The sequence below is a fragment of the Halictus rubicundus genome, chromosome 14, assembly GCF_050948215.1.
Source record: "Halictus rubicundus isolate RS-2024b chromosome 14, iyHalRubi1_principal, whole genome shotgun sequence".
Lineage (NCBI taxonomy): Eukaryota > Metazoa > Arthropoda > Insecta > Hymenoptera > Halictidae > Halictus > Halictus rubicundus.
The window spans coordinates 10,444,420-10,470,205 of NC_135162.1; the positions used below are offsets into that span (position 1 = coordinate 10,444,420).

General features: G+C 44.2%; 1 protein-coding gene and 1 non-coding gene across 2 annotated transcripts in view; one reads left to right on the plus strand and one right to left on the minus strand.

The window, feature by feature from the left end:
* Positions 1-25,786, minus strand: part of Alpha-man-ia (alpha-Mannosidase class I a) — a 634,153-nt gene that overhangs the window by 426,105 nt on the left and 182,262 nt on the right. The window lies entirely within an intron of this gene.
* Trnae-uuc (transfer RNA glutamic acid (anticodon UUC)) lies at positions 5,385-5,456 on the plus strand. The gene has a single exon. It is a non-coding gene; the product is annotated as a tRNA-Glu (tRNA).

Here is a 25,786-nt window from a genome sequence, read left to right on the forward strand (position 1 = left end):
TTTGTTCGAGGCTCCTCTCGGCGAAGATAAAGGATACGGGCCCGGAGAAAGGAAAGTTCCAGGAGCAAGCAAATGGCGCGGCCGCGTAAAAGCGGATGTGTATTGTACACGGAGATTCTGGATGGGGTCGCCAACCTTCGGGAGGTGTAATCTACTCGAGGGTGAAACGAGAGGCTCTCTCTCTCTCTCTCTCTCTCTCTCTCTCTCTCTCTCTCTGTCCGTTTGTGGCCGAGGAGAAACATCGACTCGCATATTTGTCGTTGTAACACTGATGCGTTCAGTCATCCAGATTATTCCCGGCAAGGCGTGCTACGCGAACGCCTGACTTATTATCTCCAAGACAGTGAGCGATACGACTCCCGGCAAATGGACGAAATTTTTCATGATGAATGGGAAAGCTTGTCCCGAGGTAATGCAGCGCGAGATGGTCCGAAGAATGTTTGCTCGAAGTTGCTAATTGCGACGAAATTTGACACGCACGTGGACAAACGAAATATTTAGGCCGTGGGTTTCACGGATTCGCTGTTGGTGCTGGCACAGTTCTTTCAACTGTGCTAGTATTTTCTAAACTACAGCGCTTTCCCGATACATGTCCACAACGCGGGTCTACCCAGTGACATATATCGGATAGAAGATACACTGCCGAACGTAGAAGAGTGTAAACATAATACGAGTCGGGTGTAACGGTTCGAGACCACTGCTAGAGTCCAATAACAAAGCTTCTTTATTTTTCATCACTTTTTTATGGGACTTTCGCCAACATATTCGTGGCATTTGTCTAATGAAAATAACACCGTTCAACTTCCCCCAAGGTTTTCCATCGGATTCAAGCCAGGGGGAGCTGAAATCTCCAAAAATTTCCTACATTCATTTCCAACCGAAAATTCAACCACCATTCCGACGATCAATCAGAGGAATTTTTAATTCAGCAATCAAATTGGCGAGCGTTTGCCAGCGGCCCGATCCCAATCGAGTCAAGAACCGCAAGCTTTAGAACTTCCGCGGAGCATTAAACGGTTCCACTCGCTTTGGCCGTTGATGTCAAAAGACATGCGAAAAGTCATCGAGTGTTCATGCCATGGACGTGGAAAAAAGCGAGGCAAAGCGGGCAGAAACCGTCGGAACGAGGAAAGAAGAAGAGTATAAGGCGAGCAGTGGCCCGTTCAATTTCATCCCGGTTTTCCCGGTCGTTTTTCGAGAGTTCAGAACCCGTTTGAAATTCCCTGGGCCGCGCACCGGCGGCCAATAGAAAATCAAGAGATCTGCTCGGTAAACAGAGGGGAAACCACGTCCGATTCTTGGCTCTTTGATGCTCGGCAGATATAATAATTGCATTGTTAAACTCGTCCAACATCTGCACCGTTAAATTTGCATTGACGTCGTCGCGTTTCGTCGAAGAACTACTGCCGTGTTGAATAAAGTTCCTTTTAACTTACACAGTATCAATTTTTCACGCGAATTCGTGCCCGAACTGCGCGCTCTCGCGGAACATTGTCAGACACACACATACACACACATACGGCAGAGCATTTTATGTCTCTGAATACACGATCCTCCCTCAAAGTGAGCAGAACACGCTTTCAAAATTTCGAAGCACAGCCCGTGCACAGAGTTACTGACAGAAGGGAAAGCTTTTCATGAAGAAAGCCTTCCTCTCTCTCTCTCTCTCTCTCTCTCTCTCTCTCTCTCTCTCTCTCTCTCTCTCTCTCTCTCTCTCTCTCTCTCTCTCTCTACTCGACGATTGAACGCGCCGCCGCTTTTTGTCGCGGCACGGTTATAACCCCGTGGAAGCACCGTAGAAAAGCATTGCCGTAAGAGGGGGCGGGTGTAAAATTGATGTATGAGACACGATGATCAATGGAGATCTTCGAAATAAACTGCGCGAGGGGTTTTACACGTGTTGGGGGGAGGCGTGAGTTGAAAAATGCGAGCGTTTCGAGCCGAGATTGGAACTGCGAGGTCTCGCAGAAAATTTCGAAATAGCAAACCTTTGCTTAACCCCCTCGACGAACCTTCGAAATGTATTTGAAAAGTGCAACGGTTCCGTTAAATTATATTTAACATTCGTCTCTACCGAAATGGCTGATAGAAACGCAGTGAAATTGCACATAATGATTCCTGAGAACATTTAAAGGAACTTTTTCCTTTGCGAAAATGCTCTCCGCGGCTTCGTTGAGGAGTTATTGAGGAAAAACGCGGACCAATCAGAGCGCGGCTGTAGTGACGGGTCCCGCTGAGCGCGGCTATCGTGACGTGTCCCGCTGAGCGCGGCGCCGCCATTGGCCGAGCCCGATTCCAGCCGCTGTACCCGCGCTCTGATTGGTCCGTGTTTTTCGTGAATAACTCCTTAACGACGCGTCGGAGGACATTTTCGCAAAGGAAAAAGTTTCTCCAAATGATGTCAGGAATCTCCCCTTTCAAGGAAGCACGTTTCTGGGGCACCCTGTATTGCGGAATCTACTTCTACCACACAGTAAAACGAAATTCTTTCTGTATGTGTTATGACATGTATTTCTTCAAAATGTGACGTTATAAACGGAACATAATTTGCTGATTTAATGTGTAGAGCAAAACCAGGTGGATTATTATACTGGAACCTTCTGTGCGACTATTTTTGGGGGGCGCGCGAGGGTTGAAGGCAGGAAGGACCGCAGAAAACACGATTGAGGGAAACGTAACCGGGGAACGGGTGGCGGTACAATCGATAGCTCCCGATTCAGGTCAAAACCGAGATGATTGGACGGGACGGACGATAATCAGTCGCGTGTATAATCAGCAATTGTAAACGGAGAACCGATATGAAGAAGATCGCGCGCGCGATCCGGCATTCTGCGGGCTTAAACTCCCGGGTAAAGTGCACTCGCGATCGCATTAAGCACGGGCTCGTTCAACTCTCGCGGAAAAATAATGGGGAAAAAATGTCGACAGAGAGACAGAGGAAAAGGGGTGAAAGGGGAAGGGTGGGGGGAGGGGATCGAGAGAAAGAGACGCGGCGTCGCTTCTCCCGCGAATTCATAACGCTCTTCCGCAATAATATCACAAACGTATTGCGAGCACGCGGTCCGTACGAGCCGATGGAAAAATGATTGTTTTACAAGAGGTCGGCGGGGGCGGCACACGGTTCCATAAAATCGGTCCGGGCTATGAGAAAAACATTTTCTCCTGATTCTCCGATGGCGGAACGACGCCCCGTCACCGCTTATGGCACCGACAGCACGAATATGCGGCGGGAATATGCGTCTTTAATGACGCAATACGGAGGATACATTGAGCCCGCGATAAATTCGCTGCCGGATATAGGTCCCTGCCCCCCACCCCTCAACCTCTTCGGCCCCTTCGCCGACCCTGTAAACCATTTCGAATGATGTATGCAACGAACGAGATCGTGATTTCGGGAAGAGGAGTATTTTGGGATACGTGTGTGTTTCCTCGGACCGATATGAAGCGACCGATGTCGTATAGCACATAGATTTGATGTTTGAGGCTCCCGTGTATCCCAAGGGACTCGTAAAACGGACCTGGTTATTGGATCGTCGGGAAGCAAAAATAAAATTTACGGGACGGTCGGGCAAAATTGCATACTTCATTTGGTATTGTGACTCGAAAAAATTCTATTATATCATATAGTCAAAATGCTAGAAAACACGTATGCAAAAGCACAATACGAAACAATCGTCCGATCTCTCTACACAAAATTTCCAAATAAGTCCTACATTGAGCTCCATTGACGAGTTCGGATAATCGAGGTTCTATTCAATCGTGGATTAAACAGGTAAACGCGATCCAAATTAGACAGTGTTTCGGCTCGTTTTAACCGGAAAACTGTCGGGAATATGTTGGTGAATGTTTCGTAGATAAATGATTGTCGGGTGAAGTCGGAGAACACTTTTCCCAGACGGATCGCACCGCAAAATTCGGAACAGCAGCGGGACAATGAAATATCTGAACGAAAGGTAAACCAGCAAACGGTCTAAAAGCGCGAGGCCGCGAGACGAACCGTGTTTCCCGTCGAATCGCATTGCTGTTCCCGTTTGATTCGCGGAAAAACGAGTAATCGAGTCGCGTTTCGAGCGAAATAAAAGCGTGTCAACGAGCGCAATACGCGGGGCCGGTTGATCGGCGAATTTCACGGGCAGCCACGCGCGAATTATCCTCCGCCCGTTAATTCACTGTTTAAGCATATTATTCGCGGCAGATTTAACTATCAATCGACGAGATGGGAGGGGGTGGGGGTGGGGGCATCCGATTAAACATACGCTTAAACGTCGAGAGCGCCGATGGTTTTTTGCGCGTCTCGCCGTTTGTATTTTTAATTTTCCGGTCGACACGCGGCCAAGCTGCTCCACCAGGCTAAAGCTTCATTAAAACGTAGTCGGTTGATCGTACAATTTGTCAACCGTGGATATCCGATAATTGTTCCGCTGCGTATCGCCCGGAACGAAGTACGTCCGACGTCCTTTCCGCTCGGACGACAGGCCTTTCCTCGCTATCGACATATCGCTAGGGTAACAAAAAAACACACACACACACACACACACGCGCGCGCGCATACAGTGAAATGCATTATTTGTTGCCAGAAACAATCGATCAACGTTGCCAGCAACCGATACGACGGCCGCCGAAAACGTAACACTTTTAAATCCGATGACAGCGGCCACGGAATTCAAATCGATGGCTACGGATTGCCGCGGGAAAACTGTAACACCCTGTGCAACAGGGGCGGACCGTCCATTTTGGGGCCCCGGGTTTTCGTGGGCCTGCCCAATTAACTCGAGTACCAAAACGTTTTGTATAATTTATTTCCTCTTTGGTATTTAATTTGAATCGCTTTTATTTTTATTAATTTTGTATCAATCTAAAATATTTCTTTGTTCGATTTATATTTCTTTGTTCTTGACATTGCGATTCTAACGTTCACCGTAGTAACGACTTGTTAAATATTGATACTAATAAATATTGATACGAAGTAACGTAACAACAATTAACTTTGCCTTTCCGTGTACTGACCTGTATTTAGTTTAGTTGTGTTTGTGTAAACGCATAGAGGCCACTGTCTTATCGTAATTGTACCCTTGGAACCAGAGAGACCATTAGGTTTGACATTGACAATGTATTTATTCTTGCCGATAGTGTAATACATATTCAAAAGTGAAAATGCAGATGTTTGAAAAACAAATGCATGTAGTTGCAAATGATCATATTCCGTGCTATCTTCAAAATTACGTAACGCAACAACAGGTGTTTCTCTTCTGACAATTTTTTATAAACTTTCGTGGCTAGTATTTTTTATAACAAATTACAGTAACAATACGATAAGAAAATATTGATTATAGTCAACTCCAGGATCGTCAAGTACCTATTTCGAAGATTCAGTATTCATTCCGTCCGGTATGGTCTAGTGGCTAGGATACCTGGCTTTCACCCAGGAGGCTCGGGTTCGATTCCCGGTACCGGAAATTTCTTTTTTCCATTTTTTTTTCTTCCAGATTTTTATGTGTATGTTATACATTTTCTGCCTCTCGATGCTGAAACTCTTTTTTTATTAAAAACAAAACGAAAAACAAGCGAAAACTTAATTTTTACGAGAGCAGCCTGAAGATGCAACATGTACGACTTCTGCTCAAATTGAAAGAAAACTAAATATCCGATTGAATTGCAATTTTGCAAATTATCTTAATTTGTTATAAACTTGTAAAAACGATTCTAACAGTTAAAGTAAGATTATTATAATTATCATACAGGGACCCTAAATCTTTTTCAGAGTCAATAACGGAGCCGTATTATAACTGCACCAAGGACTTTTATACACGGTTTGTTACCACGTTTTAGTAACATTTATATACCTTTTTAACAAGTCCCATTAATTTTACCTCGAACCACTTAACACGAGTAAAATCCGTAGACCGCGGACCTCAATGCAAAATAATCATTTTCGTCGGTCAATTACACAAAAACCTTATAAAATATTTTTTCCATCCTCCACAAATTTTAACAAATTCGCAGCGAATGAAGTGGATCCGCAAGAGCGCACTTAAATTTCCTCAAGTAAATAAACGAATCGCTTCATCCCACCGACGAAAAAAGTTTCGGCTGTTGCGAAAACGACGTCCCGCTCTCTCTCTCCCTCTCTCGCGGGAACGGTACGAAAAATAGTTCTGTTAGGGTTGCCCTCAAGCAAGCCGTGTCGAACGAGGAAAAGTTACTCAATTAGACCCGCGGACGTCGTTCCCGGAACTTACTTTGTATTTGACCGAAACTCAAATTCTTCCTCCTTTTGCACCTTCCCGCGAACAGGCACGTACTTTCCGCCAAGTTTTCGCGCGGCATTACCGCGTCCCGCAAAGCAAACTTTTCGTCTCGGTATCCGCGGCACGTACACGGTTGAAAAATGGCCGAAAAAAAAAAAAGAAAACGGCCTTCGTTGTTCGAATGTGTGTTGAAATGTGCGATTCGATGTACGGCCGATCATGTCTGGACTGCGGATTTTTATAAGCTCATTTAAGGGCGCCTGCTGTTGCCCTTGGGCACAGCTACGGGCAAGCGACTTAGCCCACCCGGAGGGGCGTGGCTTCGTGCCCGGAGGGGCGTGGCTTCGTTCCCAGGGGGCGTGGCTTCGTGCCCGCCGTCCTGTGGATGCCCAGGACAAGAAAATCGCAGCCCGTACGGGCACACGCCGGACTACCTTATTAACAATTCTCGGAAACTTTTTCAAGCAAGTAATACATAATTATGTTGTACAAAGAAAGCTCTATTTCAAGCAGCGTAGAATCGACAATTCTGTCGGCATGTTCGACCGAAGCGAACGTTCAGTTTTTCTGTTTGGAATAAACGAAAAAAAAAAAACAAACAAAACAAATCCTCCGGTGCATAGGGAGGTCTAAGCGTTATTGCAACGAGCGGCAGAGTTAATAGATCAATCCGTTGAATGCACTGTTACATTGTGTGCTTTGTAACACGGTATCGACGATTCGGTTTTGGATAAAAGTTAATACCTTGTTTAGACTGCGAACAAGTACAAGTGGGGAAATTTTTATGGAAAACTGGTAAGTTAGGCTGCGGATCTTAATGCGAAATAAAGATTTTCCTCGTTTCGATTTTAGACGCGAAGACCAAACATAAAAGATGCAAGATTTGTAATTGTAGAGGTGTACGTACACTTAAAAAAAAAATGCATTCTAAAAGATACTGACAATCTGTGTATACATTTCTAACTGGCATGGATACACGAGTGTATTCAATACGAACACTTCGAAAAAGCAAATTGATTTACACACGTACCATTTTATTTGAAAATTTGTCTATAGAGTTACGCGTATAAACAATTACGAAAAAAAAAAATATTCCATAGAAATAACCAAAATAATTCGATTTCTCAGAAACAAACAAATCCCCGATAACAATGCCCATGACGTATCGCTATAAAATTGTTAACGAATTTATTCTGTATAGTCTATAGATTGCCCCTCTGCCCTCTGTTCCATCGTACATTGTTCTCGCCTAACTGCCACAGAGGCTATCGTGTCAGCGGCGAAATATCATTTTTATGAAGCGTTTCTATGAAAACACTATGACTTTCGATTAGATCAATATATCTGCAGGCCCGAAATTCAATGAACCATGTTCAAATCGAATTACCCTTCAGTTTTTTAAAAATTTTCATTTATTCTTTTAGAAACAAATTTCGATTTCAAATGGTCTCTTGAGTCCGGTTGCCTTTTCGGCCATATTATAAAAAATATTGAGCAATTTTAATAGTAAATTTGTAGGATAATTTATCTCATATTCGGGGAATGTGTACAAAAATTGTTTCGTTAAAAAAAAAAAAGTTACAGAAGCAGAAATATAATATTTACTTCATTATATTACAACATAGATATCTGCAAAGGGCATGTATTAAATTTGTATTGCAAGCGCAGATAAAAAAGTTAAAAATGTTAATTCCTTTTTTCATAAATTACCTAATATATTGATCCTTCTAGCATCTCGAAGAAACTCAAAAGTTTTTGGAGGGTGGCCGGACACTTTTGCGGCCGACTGTAATTGTTAAAATTCTGCTCAATTAATTCCATATATTCCATATATTTCTTATATATTTTTTTTTAATTTTTATACTCCTTAATTCTTACCGCGAAGCCTTCCTATCTGTTAACAAACTCGAACGTAATTTTATCGCCGGCTCCCGTTGCCTCTTTTCCCGACACCTACACGGGTGGGAAAAATATCGCCATCGAGCGAGTAAGTCTACGGCCTCCCATACACTATTAAGCTGTTGCAGGTGTCTCGTATGACCTTACACGACGTCAGCAAACTTTTCTTTCCGACGGTGGCTGCTCATGCTAGCAATCTGCTATCCGGCGGAGGAGAACTCTTAACGGGGACCTCGAGGGCGATATGTATGGGGCTTAAAGGTCGGTGTTCACGGGAGGGGGGGGGGAGACGCGAGCCGGAGGACAGACGGCTTGTTCGAGCAATTACCGACGCCATTTTATACGACGGCGCAGACCACCGCACTGATTTTCTCAACGATTTTCCCAGATTAACTCCTCCGCGTCTCCTACACTACCATACACCTTCGGCAAGCGTAAATGTCTCCGACCTACACTGTGTTAATTTAAACCACGGTACCGAAATAAGCAGCTATACTTACCTAGTTTCTATAAATATTCTGATCGAGCTACAGTGACCCCGATGAGTACAGTGTGGTCCAACAAGGAAACAAACGCGATTTTGTGTATCAAGAAAATTCTTAAATTCTCCGGGCTCCAAGCCACGCCCTCCGGGCTCGATGCCACGCCCTTGCGGAGAAGGTGGAGTATATTTATCGGCGGGTTTAAGATATTTAGCTCAAATTTTCAGAAAATACTACTCGAACACAATACAACAAAACGTAGGCACATATTAATTTTTTCAAGAATGTTTTTTTGTTACAACGTACCAAAATAGGGTCAAACTTCTCTTAGAGCTGAACCGTCCCAAGGAGTATAGCATCTTAAACGTCATGGTATTTCCAAGTGCCACGAGCATCGTGCACGCTTTGTCCTCAGAGGTCACGCGTAACAGCCAAGGAATCGTCCAAGAATGGGATAATTAACGACATCCTCTCTCTCTGTCACTACTTTCTCAGTCTCTCTCTCTCTCTCTCTCTCTCTCTCTCCGTTCCTCTCGGAACGTTCGCGATTCGTGTATGGGCCGGCCGATCGAGATGAAGAGAGAAGGCCGGAGCGTATCGCGAAGCTGAAGACCCTCCGCCGAACACAATCAACGATCGAAAAAAAAAAGTTTCAACCTGGGCGGCATTTCCTCACCCCCCCCCCTAACCCCGTATGCTCGTCCACTTAGTGCTCCTCGCGTGCACCGGGGAATTAGCAGTAAAACTGCGAGACAAATTTTTGAAGCGGCGTCAACCCTCCCGGGGCTAATGGACCCGACCACTTCGTACCGCTAATTGCGAAATACATTGCGCGATATAATTGGCGAACGCTCACTTTCGGGACGCTCCGAGACGGTAATCTAAATTGCGACGGCGTTATCCTTGACGTTTCAAGGGAACACGGCGCTATACGCACCGTGTAACAAGATTTTATTGGCACTCCTGTAATAAGACCTTATTGGACACCGGCAGCGAAAGAGAAAGAGAAACGGGGAAAGAGAAAATGAAAAACTTATTGCTTAAAGTACCAATGGTAATATTTTTATTATCAACTTTTTAAATTTTTGTTAATTCGCTGAATTCTAGTCTCTAATTTCCGCGGAGATGCGCGAGAGAGACGGTGGTGGGGGAAGCAGGCAGCGGAGGGGCCCCTACCGCTCCCCCCACTGCCCCACGCTGACGTCACTCACTGGAGGGGGAACGGTGGGCGCTATGGTGGGGATGACCTTGGCTCGAGACAGAAATGGCCATCCCTGACGTAAACAAAGGCACCCAGGGTTTCGCTTAGATCGAACCTTTACTGTATTTCCGGTTTTGAACAAAAAGTGCCCGCTATTCGATCAGAAAAGAATGAAACAACATTCGATTCCGCATGCCATTCGCACGAGCTCGTTAACTAGTTAACTCGTTAACGGGCAGGCTGAAGGTTGATCGTTTTGCACGATTTCCTCAGATAATTGATTAAGACCGCGATCGTAAAACATCACAATGATTGTCTTAACAAGGAGGCAATAACACTCGTTCACCTTAATAGGAGAGCGACCAGCGTGATAAGAAAGAGAGAGAGAGAGAGAGAGAGAGAGAGAGAGAGAGAGAGCGAGCAAGAAGTAATGGGCTGCTCTCGCAACACGGACGGATTTCTTTCCGCGGATAAAGTTGCCACTGTCATTAAATTAAACGAGCGTGCGTTCACGTATCTTCATTCGACGGTAGCGTGATACCCGTGGCGTGTTAGTCGTGTGCGACATCGATTCTAATCTCCGTGTATCTAATCTTATCTGTTCGGTGATTAGAAATTATTACAGCGGACACAAATAGCGTTTCGACGCTTCTCCGATTAGCCAGAAATTCTCGACGAGCTTCCGTGATTTCGTTGAAAAAAATAGCAGAACAATGAATCTCGAGTCATTCTGAAGCTGGAAGCCTCTACCTTTGCGGAGCACTATTAATTTTCCTCGAACATATTTTTGCATGATGCAGCAGGTGCAAAACCGAGGACTCGTTTTTGGTTGGAAACGCTACAAATTGGATCCTGTGAATTAACATTTTCTTTTCTTAATGAATATTAAAGATCGAGGCCCCCGCAAAACTTGATCTAGTACTAGATGGTATAATAGACGAGGTTAAATGATGCCAATAATAAGATTGTTAGACGCCACAAGTAATGTTCATAAGTATCCTTCATATGAATTTGTCATTGCCGTTAATCGATACAGAGCGAATCATTACAATATAAATTCGTCATTAGCTTGCGAAGGAATTATTAATTATTGGAGACATGAACGTATTGATGACGTTTGAAATATTAACCGTATTACTTCGCATGACTCACCTTTGACAATTCATAACATCTCTATTGCGAAAATAAAAAATTCATTTGACTCGTGGAGAATAAAACCGATACAGAATCCAAGAAGGACTTAAACAATTCATTTCCGATTATCGAAAAGTCGATATTTAACCTACTCTAATTCCGTAAAAAAAAAAAAAACAATCGTACAGCAATAATCGTGGGCTCGATCTAAAGCTTGAAAATTCTACTCTCGCACACCGTTATTAATTTTCTTCCACGACGCAGCAGATGAAAAACTGAAGTCCCCTTTATTCCTAAAAAAATCCTACAAACTGCAACCACAGTGAAAATATTAAAAATGTTTTTTCTCCTGGATTCATTCTCCGCAGTTTTTAGGAACCCGTTGTACAATGAAAAATTTAAAAATAGAATCAACAATGGATTACGAAACTGGAGGCTTTTTGTTGTTAATTAATTACATTTATGTTTAAAACACTTCTTGGACCGAGTGTACGCGCAACTGAACACGCATGAAGCGAATCTCATCGGAGCAATTTCGGTTCGAATTACGCGTGGAATATCGTTGATATCTGGAAAAGGATACGCGATCGATATGGATCGGAGATCACGGTGCAGAGAGGAGGAGGAGGAGGAGGAGGAGGGGGAACAATTTTTGCGAATCGAGTTTAATTACTTGCGTGCGATCGATTGCGAGCGAATTGAAATTGTCCGGCTAATGGAAAAATAACAGGGAGTGGGAAACGGCACGGCCGGCAAATAATGCAGCTCGCTTTTAATGTTTAATATACGCTCGACCACCGCACCGTCGCGATTATGATTCGAGCTATTGAAATATTTTGCGTATCGTTTAAATATTTATGAGCCGCGCGCTCTTTAAATATACCCGGATTGCTGACCGACAACTGGGTCGACGGAATAATTAGCTTTCGATTGGCGACTGTCTCCATAACTATTACACGATTACCCGAAAACCGAGTTGGTCTAAGTTTATCCTGTGACAGTAACTCGAAGCAACTGTGAGGTTAATGATACGGCGTCGCAACTGGAACATTTCTAATTGTTTAATTACGTTACTATAGTATGGCGATACAGATACTCCTGGGATAAAATCATCGCCTGCAGAATTCCGTAAACTTTCTGCAATAGTTAGTCCATGGTTGTTGCCGAGGCATCCATGGTGGGTTACAACAATCATTGTAATTCCGATTCAATTAATTATATTTTATAAAACATTCGGTCCAGATGCTGTGAAAATATGCAGGAAACTAATATTAACGTCTCGCGAACTAATATCGAGTTTCAGAGAATCAAATATAATTCTAATTGTCATAATTCTGTTAATGAGAATTTTCGTATCGGAGCAATTTTCAGGAGAGACGTTTATTCGATGAAAATTGTCAATCTTATGGTAACTTATCGGGCACGCGGTGGACAGTTTAAATTGAATTTGTTTATTTGATGATATTGATTACATTTAGAATAAAGTATGCACAAATTGTAGTATTATAAATCTCCTTTAATAGTTTCCGGGTCAATTTTCTATTTAATATTTAATTCACAAAAATTGTTATTTGCGAACGGTGCAAGCAATTTTATTGATTTTGTCGATCTTCGTCAGTCCATATTTTCTATTTAATATTTATCATTACCCTGCCGTGAGAAATTGTATTAAAATAGATGCCCAAAGTGTTTAGAATGTAGAATATCTAGTTTTATTGCATTAATGTTTCAAAATATCTTGTTAAGTGACAATTTCTCGGCCATATGCTACTCCTTTAAATAGAACAACAAGGAGAATCGATATGTATAAAAAAAATATAGGTACCCACTTGAACAAACACCAATGACCTTCATATGACCGCTACGCCTCCAGCTAGGGAAAAACCTTAGACCATACTGTATGTATACTTATGGACCCGGCATAGGTATAGTGTATGCATAGGACGGGAGTTCTGGTGCCCACAACTGACGTCACAAAATAATTCAAAATGGTGTATATTGCATGAGCCGAGGCGCGTGTTATATTATCGACATCTACACTAAAATTTACCTTTTCGTCCGAATTACAATCGACAGAATGAGTTAGCACTGTTTAAAATGACTAGAGCAAAGTCAAAATGAACGTGCTATAAAATAAAATATTTGGACGGAATGCGACTTCTCCACAGACTATAGCACTTTGCCGTACGACCTTGGGACAGGACTACCATCATACGGTCTAGGAGAAAAGCGACTGACACCGTTTTGTAGCCGTTTAGAAACCATTAATTTTTTCGAAACTCCAACCGAAACAATCGCCCAGTATAGTGACAGGAAAACGTAACGAGGTTAGGAAGGGTTATCCGAAACATTTAAAGAATGGCGCCGGATCGTAAATTGTTGTCGGGGAATCAACACGTAAGTTGCGAGAGCCCGGGCGAGCGTAGCAGCCCGAAAGGCAAATTCCCCGGGGCAGTTAACCAACAATACCGCAAATTGCGATCATGTTGTTACTCCCCTAACCAGGGCAGTCTCTCGGTGGACGGGATTTATTGGGCGAAATCATCGCCGGAGGCGAGCCGAAGTTAAGTCGGATTCACGAGGTGTCCTTCGTCGCAGCTCTCGAAAGGGGGCGTGCACCGGTCCGTAGATTGTTGCCGGGTTTGCGTGCCGTGAGGGTGTAATTCAAAAAAGCCCGCGTCCATCACGTGATCCTGAATCTACCCCCGATTAAGGCTTATTACTGGTGAACACGATCGAGGAGAGTTCCGTGTTGTCCGACGGACAAAACCGAGGAGCGTCTGGGTCCCCTTTTTCTTCGTCTCTCCTTCTTCAGCACGTCGACTGCCGTCACGTGAAGACGACACAACGTTTCGCGTGAAACATTGATCTTGCTCCTGATCTCAACGAGCACAAAAGAATTTTTCCCCGAGTTTTGTAACGAGCGTCATCATTTTTTTTTTTAAACAAAATCTTATGTTTTCTGGGGTAAATATTGTAGAGCATGGAAAGACGAATCCAACGACCTGAATAAGTATACCGTTTGCGTCATTCGATCTCGAGATATCTTTGTCTGAAACCTTAAAATATCTCACCTTTCAGACACAAATAACTCGAGACTGAACGATTGCAATGGTACGGTTATGGTACTCGTTGGAATCGTATTTTCGTGCTCTACAATAGTATCTCCGAGAAAACGTAAAATTTAAGAAAGTAAACTGAAAAAATTAACAGCGTGCAGAAACAATTTTCTGGTTGCAGAGTGCTGTCTTCTTGTCGCGGAGTGTACGTCTCGCGCATGATATCATCATTACCGTCGGCTGTCAAAGGGTTAACGGAGGATTACGATTCAGGAATGGAACAGCCTAATCGCGGAGGTCACGGTGCATCGGTGCCAGTCAAAGAGTGTAATATTCGAGCGGGAGAAAAAAGAAGAAAAGGAAAGAGAGAGAGAGAGAGAGAGAGAGGAGCACGACTCAGTAGGAAATTTGCAGCGGCGTGCGTGCCGACAATAGCTGGGGGCCATAATTGCAGTCTAAATATGCATGCTGGATGCGGCTGTCTGGACTGACTGTTCCATATTCAGCGATTAAGTGTGATGTACGAGTTTTGAGTGTCGCGGCATATCAAACAGGCGTAATCGTACGCGGAGTAATCCCCCACTCGCTGTCTGTTGTTGTCTCCCTCCGCGCTGCCATTCGTACAACACTAATTCCCCCTCCACGTGATAAATTCGCGCAATTAACTACGCCGTGCACGACGTCGCCGGAACGTACGTATCGTGAATGCGAAATGAATGGCAATACGATTCTTGTCGGGCCCGATCGAAAAAGTATTTATGTATATTGCCGTGGCGAAGGCGCTGAATGTCGATTCGCGTCGCGGAAATTAGGCTGACTCGCATAACGCCTGCTCCACCCAATAACAAGCTACCGTTCCCTGCACTTGTCTCCTAAACTGTGCGGTTGAAATTCACGCTCGATTTAACTCCACGCAGCCTGCTATTCTACAGTTTTCGGTTCCGTTCGGCATTTTCTTTTTTTTTTTTTTTTAAGGATTTGGATCGCTTTTTTAAATTAAATTTCTGCACGTATATTCGCTATTGCCTGACGTACAGAGCATATTTTTTCCACGCCAAAATTCATGGAATTGTGCGAACTGCACTTCCCTGAACAGAGGCTTTCCAAAATACCTGTGCCCTAAGGGCTGTCAGTTTTTGGCACAGTTTGCGATTTTTTTAAAGGAAATCGGATCGCTCTATTGAATTGAATTTTTGCATACATGCTTAGCATTATTTGGAGTATAGAATGTAATTTTTTCATGTCAAAATTCGTAGAATTGTATGAGCTGCATTTCCCTGAACAGAGGCTTTCCGAAAAAGCTGTGCCCTACGGGCTGTCAGTTTTTGTCACTGTTTGCGATTTTTTTAAAAGAAATCGGGTCGCTCTATTAAATTGAATTTTTGCACACGTATTTACTACTATTTGAAGTGTAGAATATAATTTTTTCATGCCAAAATTCGTAGAATTGTATGAGCTGCACTTCCCTGAACAGAGGCTTTCCGAAAAAGCTGTGCCCTAAGGGCTGCCTGTTTTTGGCACTGTTTGCGATTTTTTTAAAAGAAATCGGGTCGCTCTATTAAATTGAATTTTTGCACACGTATTTACTACTATTTGAAGTGTAGAATATAATTTTTTCATGCCAAAATACGTGGAATTGCACGAGCCGCACTTCCTCGAACCTAAAGGAATTATTCGTTCAGTATTTCGATTCTAGAAAATGTTCAAACAAATGAGACACTTCTACTTTATTCCACGGGACACGAGCAGCACCTGTAATTATGTGTCACACATGCGTATCGTTTTATTCATGAGCCGCTCATTTTTATACAATGAGGTCCAACATACGCCACGTGTCGCGTCTCATGATATTTCGGCCCATCTGGCGCGTGGAAGGCAAGAAACTCTGACACATGGTCCGGGAAAAATGAAATTTGTATTTTTCTTACGGTGCCCGCCTTTCAATAAGTGCGCAAACACATCGCCTATTCAATAATCTCACCAAAATCATTTTATTAACACACTCCCCTTAAAGCCCCCTACTGCGATTCAAAATCGAAGTAAACATATTCCACAAAACATATTAACGTAATCTCAGTTCTAGAAAGAAAAAAAAATGAAAATATACATTTAATTCTAATAAAAAACAATTTCACAAATTAAAAAATATGGAAATTGAAAGATACGAATGTACCAAAATCGGTTTCTACATTTCACATAAAGCAATGAAAAATGATCTCTCGGCTCCCATAAAATAATAGGTAATTATTTCAAACAACACGTCCGCAAATAAATATGTTACCTCGAGGATACCGCGTCGAATAATTAATTTTAATAAGGTCCGAGTCTGAGAATCGGTTCCTCGATATGAACTTTTAACGGGAACGAGCCATTGTTCTCTACGAGCACGAATAAGTTTATCCTCGTTTGACAGTCGCAATTCACAATTAGCAGAGGGCTCGGCCCGTAACCGCGAGGACTGTTTCAGTGTAATTATTAATAAGGGGGTATAGCCGAACGGCGGATTTAATCATGTACATGCAACACACTTTCCCCGCGGTTGACTTATGCCCTGGAAACACGCGAGCCCCGAAGAATCGAGAACCCACCGGCCTCCCCTTGCGCACGGTGGCGCGAAGAGACAACCTGAGAATCCGCCTTAATTCTGTCTCGGCCCACGGTGCTGATTCCGGATAATAAATTTAATCTGCGGACGACCAGGTTTCGCCGCTTGCTCGCCGTTATGGCACGTCTCGTCGTTAACTCGTTCTGAATGCCAGTACGTTTTCGTCTCGCGTGGTACACTGTCAAAAACGGACTCCGGCTGGGAGCGTTGCCCTCCGATTTTTTTAAATGCGCGAGCTCGTATATCCCTCAGCTAATTAGAGCTTTAACTGTCAGGTGGTCCTCACTTTTCCATTTTTCCCCCGAAATTGCTCGCTGAGAAAACCAGGGTGAAAGCCACCCCTAAAGTTGGGAGATAATCAGTGAAAATCAGCAACCAGATTAACACGTTCACTGCCATGTCACCCAGAATTGGTGACGGAATTATTTGTCCAGGTTTCAAAGTGAATTTTCACGTTAATATTAGGATCTGTAAAATGCAAGAAAGTTGCAGGACTAAATATCATACATTTAATTTTTTTCAATTTTTATCTCATTAAATACCTTACTTTAAGTTCATGCAATTTTTGAAGTTATAGTTATCGCCAGGATGCTTCCATCGGAAGTTATCAACTTTTTCTTGAAATTGCGGGAAATGTAGATTCAGTCTTGCGATTTTTAAAAATGCCTCCGCGTCGAGGAAAAATTCAGTAGTGCGTCAAAGAATAGTATCTCCTAGCGGATATATGTCACTGGGTAGACCAGTGTTGTGGACATATATCGAGAGGACGCGGTTACCGCTCGGCGCTCGATAGTAAGGGGCTCGACGGAGGGAAGAGGAGGCAGGCAAGAAAATGTCTCGTCTTCGTGTCACCGTAGCCAATACCACGCGAGTAATCAGGATTTAATGGCTCAATAACGTCTGTCGCATCGGCCTGCTGCGGACCAACGAAACAATTTATCGGTCCCGCCAGTCAATAAATTCAGCTTTTGAGTTGTATACGGGCCGCGCGCCGCGGCGCGCTTGAATTTCGAAACGGCCGCATCGAAATCGAAGCGACGAGTACGAAAATGATGCGGATAAATTACGCGGAAGATAAATATACCGGATATTGCGTGCCGGTGATCCGCACCGATTCACTTCCCGTTGATTTTGTCACGAAGCGTCCACGGTGTCCCGCGTTTTTTAAATTAGCAAATTATGCCGAATGACGTACTTTACTTATCCGCGTAATCAGCATAATTTTTTCGCTGCACCCGTGACGTAACTAGTTTGGTGAACCGATACAAGAATTTCCATTTACAACAGTCATCAGTATTTTAAACTATTCGCGCAGACTAATAGTCACAAGAACAATTTAAGAATTTCAGAGCACTGAAAGTGACTATTCTGCATCACTTTGTAAAAATTACAAGAATATGCTGTCCAAATTTTTAGCCACTTTTTTTTTTGTAATAACATATACACAAAGAAATAAATTTGTTGAATAATTCCTCAGGGATGAATCCTCCCTGCAAGGGTCCCTCTTTCTTGCAACATTTTAATTTTGCATAGAGTGATTACAGTGATTTCTCCAGATATATGTCGCCAAGGCCTACATGATAAAAGTCGCGGAATTATCCCCACTACCGTATACCCCATGAAGGGCCCCTAAGCTCGAGGGGCCTCGGAAACCGAGGATCTGTCTCCTGGACGATAGAGGTCCCTGACAAGACCCGTGTTGCTGACATATATCGAGAATTTACTGTATTTTCAATTACAAATTGTCACTTTTAGTAATTTCTTTTGACAGAAGTGTAAACCTCGTCTGTACCACGTATTCACATGAATTTACATTGTGCAATGTTGTTGAAAACAACGCCAATTGCGATCATATATCTCGCGTTTATGCGAGCATAAATTCCACCCCGGTCCAAGACGCTACGCGTGAACTATGATTCGCAGAACGTATCAGGTTCGGTACGTCTATATTGAACGTCATTTACGATATTAATACTGAACAAAGTGTACAACCGGAGCCATTCATTATTTCCAAGGCGAATATAAACCTGCGCGCCGTAATGGCGGCAGTTTCCCGACAGAAGAAAGACCAACGAAAGGGGTCGTTCGTGGCAGAGTCATTAACAGCTGTCGCCTGTTTCGATATTGCCGTCTGGAAAAAGCAATTCCACGCTTCTATTCTGCATTAGGGGTCCGCCCTCGGTTTATGCTAGCGCCGGCAGAGATTGCCGATGACGAGTTTACTGCTTCGTTAACGCAAACACCCAACCAACGGATCTGTTACAGACATCTGCCCCGTCTAATACATTTATCGTTGCCATTCGAAACGCGTTGTGCCCGCTATTAATTTATAATGAGGATTTTTATGCACGATGAAAACTCTCTGCATCGTTTTCATACAGAAGCTGCACAGACATCTACACGTCTTTCCTCGATATTAGGAAAAAGCTGCATTTACTTATTTTCTGAATAATAGGAAAAAGCTGCATTTATTTATTCCCTCAATAGTAGGAAAACGCTGCATTAGTTTATTTCCTGAATAATAGGAAAAAGCTGTATTTATTTACTTTCCTAATGATAGGAAAAAACTGCATTTATTTTCTGAATAATAGGAAAAAGCTGCAATTATTTATTTTCCCGAAAATTGGAAAAAGCTGCATTTATTTATTCCCTCGAAAACGCTGAATTAGTTTATTTCCTGAATAATACGAAAAAGCGGTATTTATTTACTTTCTTGATGATAGGAAAAAACTGCATTTATTTACTCAATAACAGAAAAAAGCTGCATTTATTTATTTTCCCAAAAATAGGAAAAAGCTGCATTTATTTCTTTTCTCAATAATAGGTAAAATAAGTTAGTAAATAGAATTTATTATAAATTTTTCGTGATAAATTTGCGTGATGAATGCTATAAAATGCTGGTAAAGTCAAATTCTTTATACCGACCCGCTAAATATCCATTTTTATTTTGCATACAATTGTCAGTATACAAAGTAGTCAACTCGCGAAGTTGTGTGCTGGTTTCGCGAAAGGAATTTGTTGTAAGGGGAAGTTGTAGAAATGCGGGATTAATAAATAAAGGAACGGCGATAGTTTATCCTGAAAATTCCTCGATTTTCAGGCGGAAGGTAAGTAAAAGACGACGCCGGAAATCTTTCAAGAGATGTTTCGCCAATGTGGGTAACGTATTGAGGCCCTAGGGCCTAGCTAGAAACTGTGGACTGGGCTGCAGAAGACTTACGTTACCGAGACATAATGGTCTTCACAGTTTCCCAGGTCGACTTTCCCCAGAGAAAAGCAACGTACCTGTAAGAGCCGAAGATCAATACGGCTCGAAATGGATGGGACGTCATCTCGCCCCGACCACTTCGGAACTAACATAAACGTCCGTAAGGAGTTATACACTGTCTCTATTTTGCGTTTCGACAGCTAATAGCTGACTCTCTCACTGTCAAAGCAAATCTGCGAACTGTCCCCTCACTTGGGGGTTACTGCAGTTTATGGCATTTCTGACAAAAATTGGTGAAACGACTCCATGCAATTGCTGCACGCTTTTCTAAAAATTTATTTCACGGAACACCTCCATACTTGAAATTTTAGACTTCAAGTTCATGAGTCATTTATTTCTTTTAACAATTAAAAAAGAAATTTGATAATTACATATTAATAGAGTGATTTCTCTGTATATGTCGCCAAGGCCTCGATGATAAACGACGCGGAATTGTCCCCACTACCGCGGGGTATACCCTGTGAGTGTGAACATGACACGATGTTGCTGACATATATCGAGAATTCACTGTACCCTCTGATCTTTTAAATGTTCCTATTGTTTTTAATTTCTCCACTCGGTACAGACAGAGCCGTCGCTTCAAACGTATTTTGATCGACAATGTGCACGTGCGCTCGCGACCCATTCAGCTCGATTACAAAGTTGATGCCGTTGACAGTTGATAAGATTGCCAGATTGAAATTATTGACGAATGATTACGCGCGGACATTACGGTATCAGATTCAACGGGGCGACCATTCCCCGGAATGAAATGCGAGGGGTCATGCTCGCGGCATCGACGTCGATTTCCCGCTGATGGCAATTTATGGCGTGCGCTTGTTTATTTAAGATATACGGGGCCTCGTCGTCGACGACCGCGTTCGGTACAGCGAACCGTTCCGTCAAACAAATTTAGCTGAATTAGACACGATTTTTCCAATGTCAACGACTTCATAACATTTTTAGTTTAAAAAATTACTTTGTTACCGTTCACTGTCTACGCCTGTGGCGAACCATTGGAATGTCAAAGTTGATAAAACAGTGATATGGTATTAAATATTAAGATAAAGTTGCTCTCCACAACTTTTCATTTGAGCTTACAACGAAAATATATCAAATGCGTTTTGCAGATTGATGTACTCGATAGGGGTGATTCCTCTGATCATTTGCAATAACTTTTTCCTTTGCGAAAATTTTCTCCGCGCCTTCGTTGAGGAGTTATCGACGAAAAACGCGGACCAATCAGAGCGCGGCTACGGTGGACGGACTCCGCCTCCGCGGAGGGGCCCGCTGAGCGTCGCGCTACCGTTGGACGAGCAGCGGGGCCTGTCGCCGAGGCGGAGTCCGTCTGCTGTAGCCGCGCTCTGATTGGTCCGTGGTTTTCGCGAATAACTCCTTAACGACGCGTCGGAGGACATTTTCGCAAAGGAAAAAGTTACTTCAAATGACCTCAAGAATCTCCCCTATCAAGGAAGCGCATTTCTGGGACACATGCTGAAAATTTGATCGAAATTGATTGAGAGATATAAACGATTAAAGGTGCTTACTGGGGCCACGGGTTACGAGACAGACTGTTCTTTCAAGAAGTATTTGAAAAAGTCGACCGGCAGAAAAAGTATGACAATAAACGAGGTATGTTTCCCCCAGCGAGATTATGGGTGTTCATGCTCAGAATTCGCAAGCGATATCTCGAACACTAGCTTGACGGATCAATACGATTTTGTGGGTTTATCGAGGACATAAATTGGAACGGTCTCGGCGGAAGATCATCGGCAGCGCGAACAACGTTGTTCCGAGAAGAAGTTGTTTTGCTCTGCGCCGTTGCGCCGGGGACGAATCAATTCAATGGCTCATCGTCGGAAACCATAAAGATATTCTTGTTCCAGGTTTCTTTCGCTCGGCTTCCGGCAACCGTGTACACGGATATGTGCGCCCGAGAGGCTTTCAGGTGGTCTGCGAAAAGTGCAGCACACACCGGAGTGGCGTTCCTGTTTGCCCGACAGCTGCACGCGCGTCCTTTCTTCGGGATTACTTTGCACCGTGTCTTGAATCCGACCTCGCCGGGCTTCGAAACGTTCGAGAGAATTCGTACACGTACTCGCGACTATTTGCCCGCCGGAAATTTTATTCGTTCTCCCAACGGTCTGACGAGATTTTTCGGAAAAGACCGGACCCGAAATTGCTAACAGATAAAAAACACGGCTTCCACGATTTTCCCTCCTACTAAATCGTCCGTACACAATCGTAAAAGTAGTTGCTGCCTTATATCGAATAACAACGAGGCTCGAGGACTTTATTTACAGCGAATCTCGCGGAATCACAAACCGCTACATTCACGAAATTCGAATACTCTTCACGTAAACCTACAATTCTACATTATAAAATACTAATGCAAAGTACAGCTATTTGTTTGCGACATATGGTTCCTTACAAACTTTTTCTTTTCTCGATGTATTGAAGTTGTTGACGTAAAAAAAAACTTTAACAACAATTTTCTTTGCTGTAAACAATTTTTGCGGCAAGTTTCTTTGACGAATGTCCACCGATCCGGAGCTGTAGATTCACCCCTAGGACGGATGACTATTACTTTTTGTGTATTGTTTATGTTACTTATTATGTTACTTTTTATGTACTGCAGATATGCGTGTCACATTTTCCCGCTTAAAACGAGCCCAAACATGACACGGTTCGGAGCAAATTTGTGTATTTAATCCACGATATACTGGGACCTCGATTATCCGAACCCTCGATATCCGGAGTCTTCATTATCCTAACACGTTTCACGCGCGGATAGTGACACGAATACAGCGGGCATTCTCGAAATAGAAATCGATATTTCAACTGATATAGTTTATAAAATGAAATGAATCCAGTTTGTAAAAAAAAAAAACCCCGAAACCATTGAAGTGTTCAAAAATATTGGAAAATATTTTTGTGGCTATCCACCCCGGATTGAAACATCGAAGCGTCGCTTTTACAACGAACCTCCAGAGCTCGAAATACAATTTTTATTTCGGTCGTTTCAATAAGTGAAAATTATTCAAAATTTAGCTCTCGTCTCGTCAGAAAACAATTCCTCCTACGGAAAGTTACGAGTTACGAAAGAGAGTTAAAATTTGCCGAGCAGTGTGATCGACTGAAAAAGAAAATTCGTTGAACAGCAACACACGGCTCTGGTAATTCCCCCCCCCCCAAAAAATGTTATTTTCGTTGCTATAAAAACGGGTCTCTCGCCTAATGACGAATTCGTGGTCCGGGGTGCACTGCGGTCGATCGCGCGTAAAATATCGTCGCCAATAAAGATCCTCGGTTATTATTTATGACGGTCCGGCGAGTCCGCGGGACGCAAACTGTGCGACACCCAGGCTAATGTCGCTCTCTATGTCGCGCGACAGAATTAAAATGGCGGCGTGCAGCGTGCATAATCGTTCTTTCCCCCGCGGTTAGCCCACCCCCCTCCCCATTCCAAAGTTGCAACGAACGCCCCGAAGAGGCAGTGACGTCTCCCCCAGCTTTGCAAATTAAATATTCTGACCAATTGATCCTCGTCAAATTTATCGAGAATCCCGAAATTTTCGAAAGCCTGATCGGACCTGGGTTGCCGGACGCCACCTCGACGAGTCTCGCGTCCACCTCGGGCTTTCGAAACCCGGTCCCCGGTCGTGCCGTGGGATCGTTACAGAGGTCAACCTGGCGGGCTCCATCGGTGCCATCGGCTCTGGAAGCCGACCGGTCGCAAATTGCGCCCGGAGAATGTACGATCGTGGCCGGTGCGTATACTCGCGCAGGAACCGAAGCCGCAGTCGCGACAACAAATAAGGAATGAAAAATATAGCCCTTGGCGCCCGTACAATGGCGATATTTATAAACGCATGCTGAATCCTTCCATCCCCGATACCGCATCTTTCTCACTTTTTCTGCCCGTTCCTTTTTTCCTCTCCTTGACTTTTTCACCCGTTCCACCGCGGTTCGACACTCTCTTTTCTCCTCCTTTCTCGTTCATTGTCTTCCTCTTTCCGTCCCGTAGTTCTTGAACGCTCCTTCTACCTTCGCCCCTCCCCCCCCCCCACCCCTCCCCTACCCGCCCGGTTTCTCCGGGCCACTCTCCATCGACTCTCTTCTTCCCTTCCCTTCGATCGTCTTTGACAAATTCCCAGACGGAAGGCACACGCCTAAAAGGATCGACTTCATAAATCCTCCCGTGGCGGTAAACCACCGCGCGGACCTCCTCCCGTGGATTTATTCGGGACGGAGGAGCCGGAGGTCGCTAAAATTTTTGCGACCACGACATCCGCGTTCTGGAACGGCTTGCGGGAAACGTTTTAACGGTCCCGGTGCCTTTTTTTACGGGCTTTCGCCCACGGACGTGTCGTCGCAGATATTGCGACGCCAAACGTTCGGAGGTGTCGAGGCGTCTTCTCGGGGGGACTTTGACGCGATGGTACCGAAAACGACCCGAGGTGCAAAATCTAATGGACGTGTTAATCGGCGAACGAGCTTGCGGACAAATTGTGAAGTGGGACTTTTGAGGGGTATAGAGATTTATCTTTTATCCGGCGTTTTTGTTGCGAAATGGCACGCGGAAGCCCGGACCCTTGCAATCCTCGTGTACTGTGCGCTCCGCGCGAGAAGTCTCGCGAATGCTGATTGGTCAGAGTGGAGGGGGCACGCCTCTAGCAGCTCTATTGGCTCGAGCGGTCGCACATGCTATGCAGCGTGTGACGTGGAGCCTAAGCATTGGACTACTGGAGCGTCAGCGGTGGGGATGGGCGGAGCTAGCGAGCGCCCCCTTTGACCTTGCCCCAGCGCGTGAGACTCTAGAGACTCTAGACGTGCGGATATAGCGTTGTGCCACACACACTCTCTCTCTTGAGGTTGAGGGCCCCAAATATTTTTTGGGGCCTCCGCTTGACTGGTGCCGTCACTGGTTTGACACTGGGCGGAACTATCATGGTCTCAAGGTGTAACAAATTTGTCGAACTTCGCAGACAATACGGAGAAGAGTGTCCACGCGTAGTTGGACGAGCAGAGCGACGAAGTGAATTCGCTTGGGCAAAGCAGGTCGACAGCTGGCCGCGGAATAATTCAAAATCTCATTCGGAAAGAATGAATGGGCGTTGTAGCGGGAGATATTATTTGCCGGCAGGGCTCGGTCTCGATTTCATCGGAGCGAAGAAACGGACGCGGCTTTGTCCGGGAGCGTTTTCCCCGCACGCTGTCGAGTTTACGGTGGAATGCGGCCGGGGCGCGGGTGAAAATTTCAAACGGTTCGCCGGGATAACAAATTTAGAACTCAATTACAAACGGCAGTGGCTAGCGGACAGAGCTCGCGGGAAAATGTAAACTTGGTCGCGTGCCGTTCAATGAAAGATTCAACGCCGGAAGTGAGGAAATGGTAGTGAGCCTGTCCACGTGTTTCCGCGTGTGTGTGTGTGCGTGAGAGAGAGAGAGAGGAGATCTCCCCTCCGTACCCCTTCCCCGCCGCGGAATGAAATGTAAACGCTTCTGGTAGAGCGAGCCGAATCGAAATTTTGACATTGAATGCGATTCATGACGGTTGCGGTGTCGGCCTGTTGTTGCCCGCTAGATCGGACACGATAATCAAAGGTAAACCTGGCCGGATGGCTACCAAATCAGGATTTTGAAATTACGCTGTCGGCCCTGATAGCCGGCCTCCGCGTCACCATCGATCCCTCATTAGCGTGGCATGATCGAATGGCAAGCTTCCGCGACCGTGTTGCCGAACGGTGAGGCGGCCTAAAGTTGTAATGTTCAATTCTTAATTTCCGGAATGATAATGTTGGTTTTGGGAAGCAAGGTATTTATTTAGAAAGAATAAAACACAGATATGATTTTGAACGATATTTGATCGATGTTTCCTCTACTAAGGCTAGGCTTAGACTAACTGACT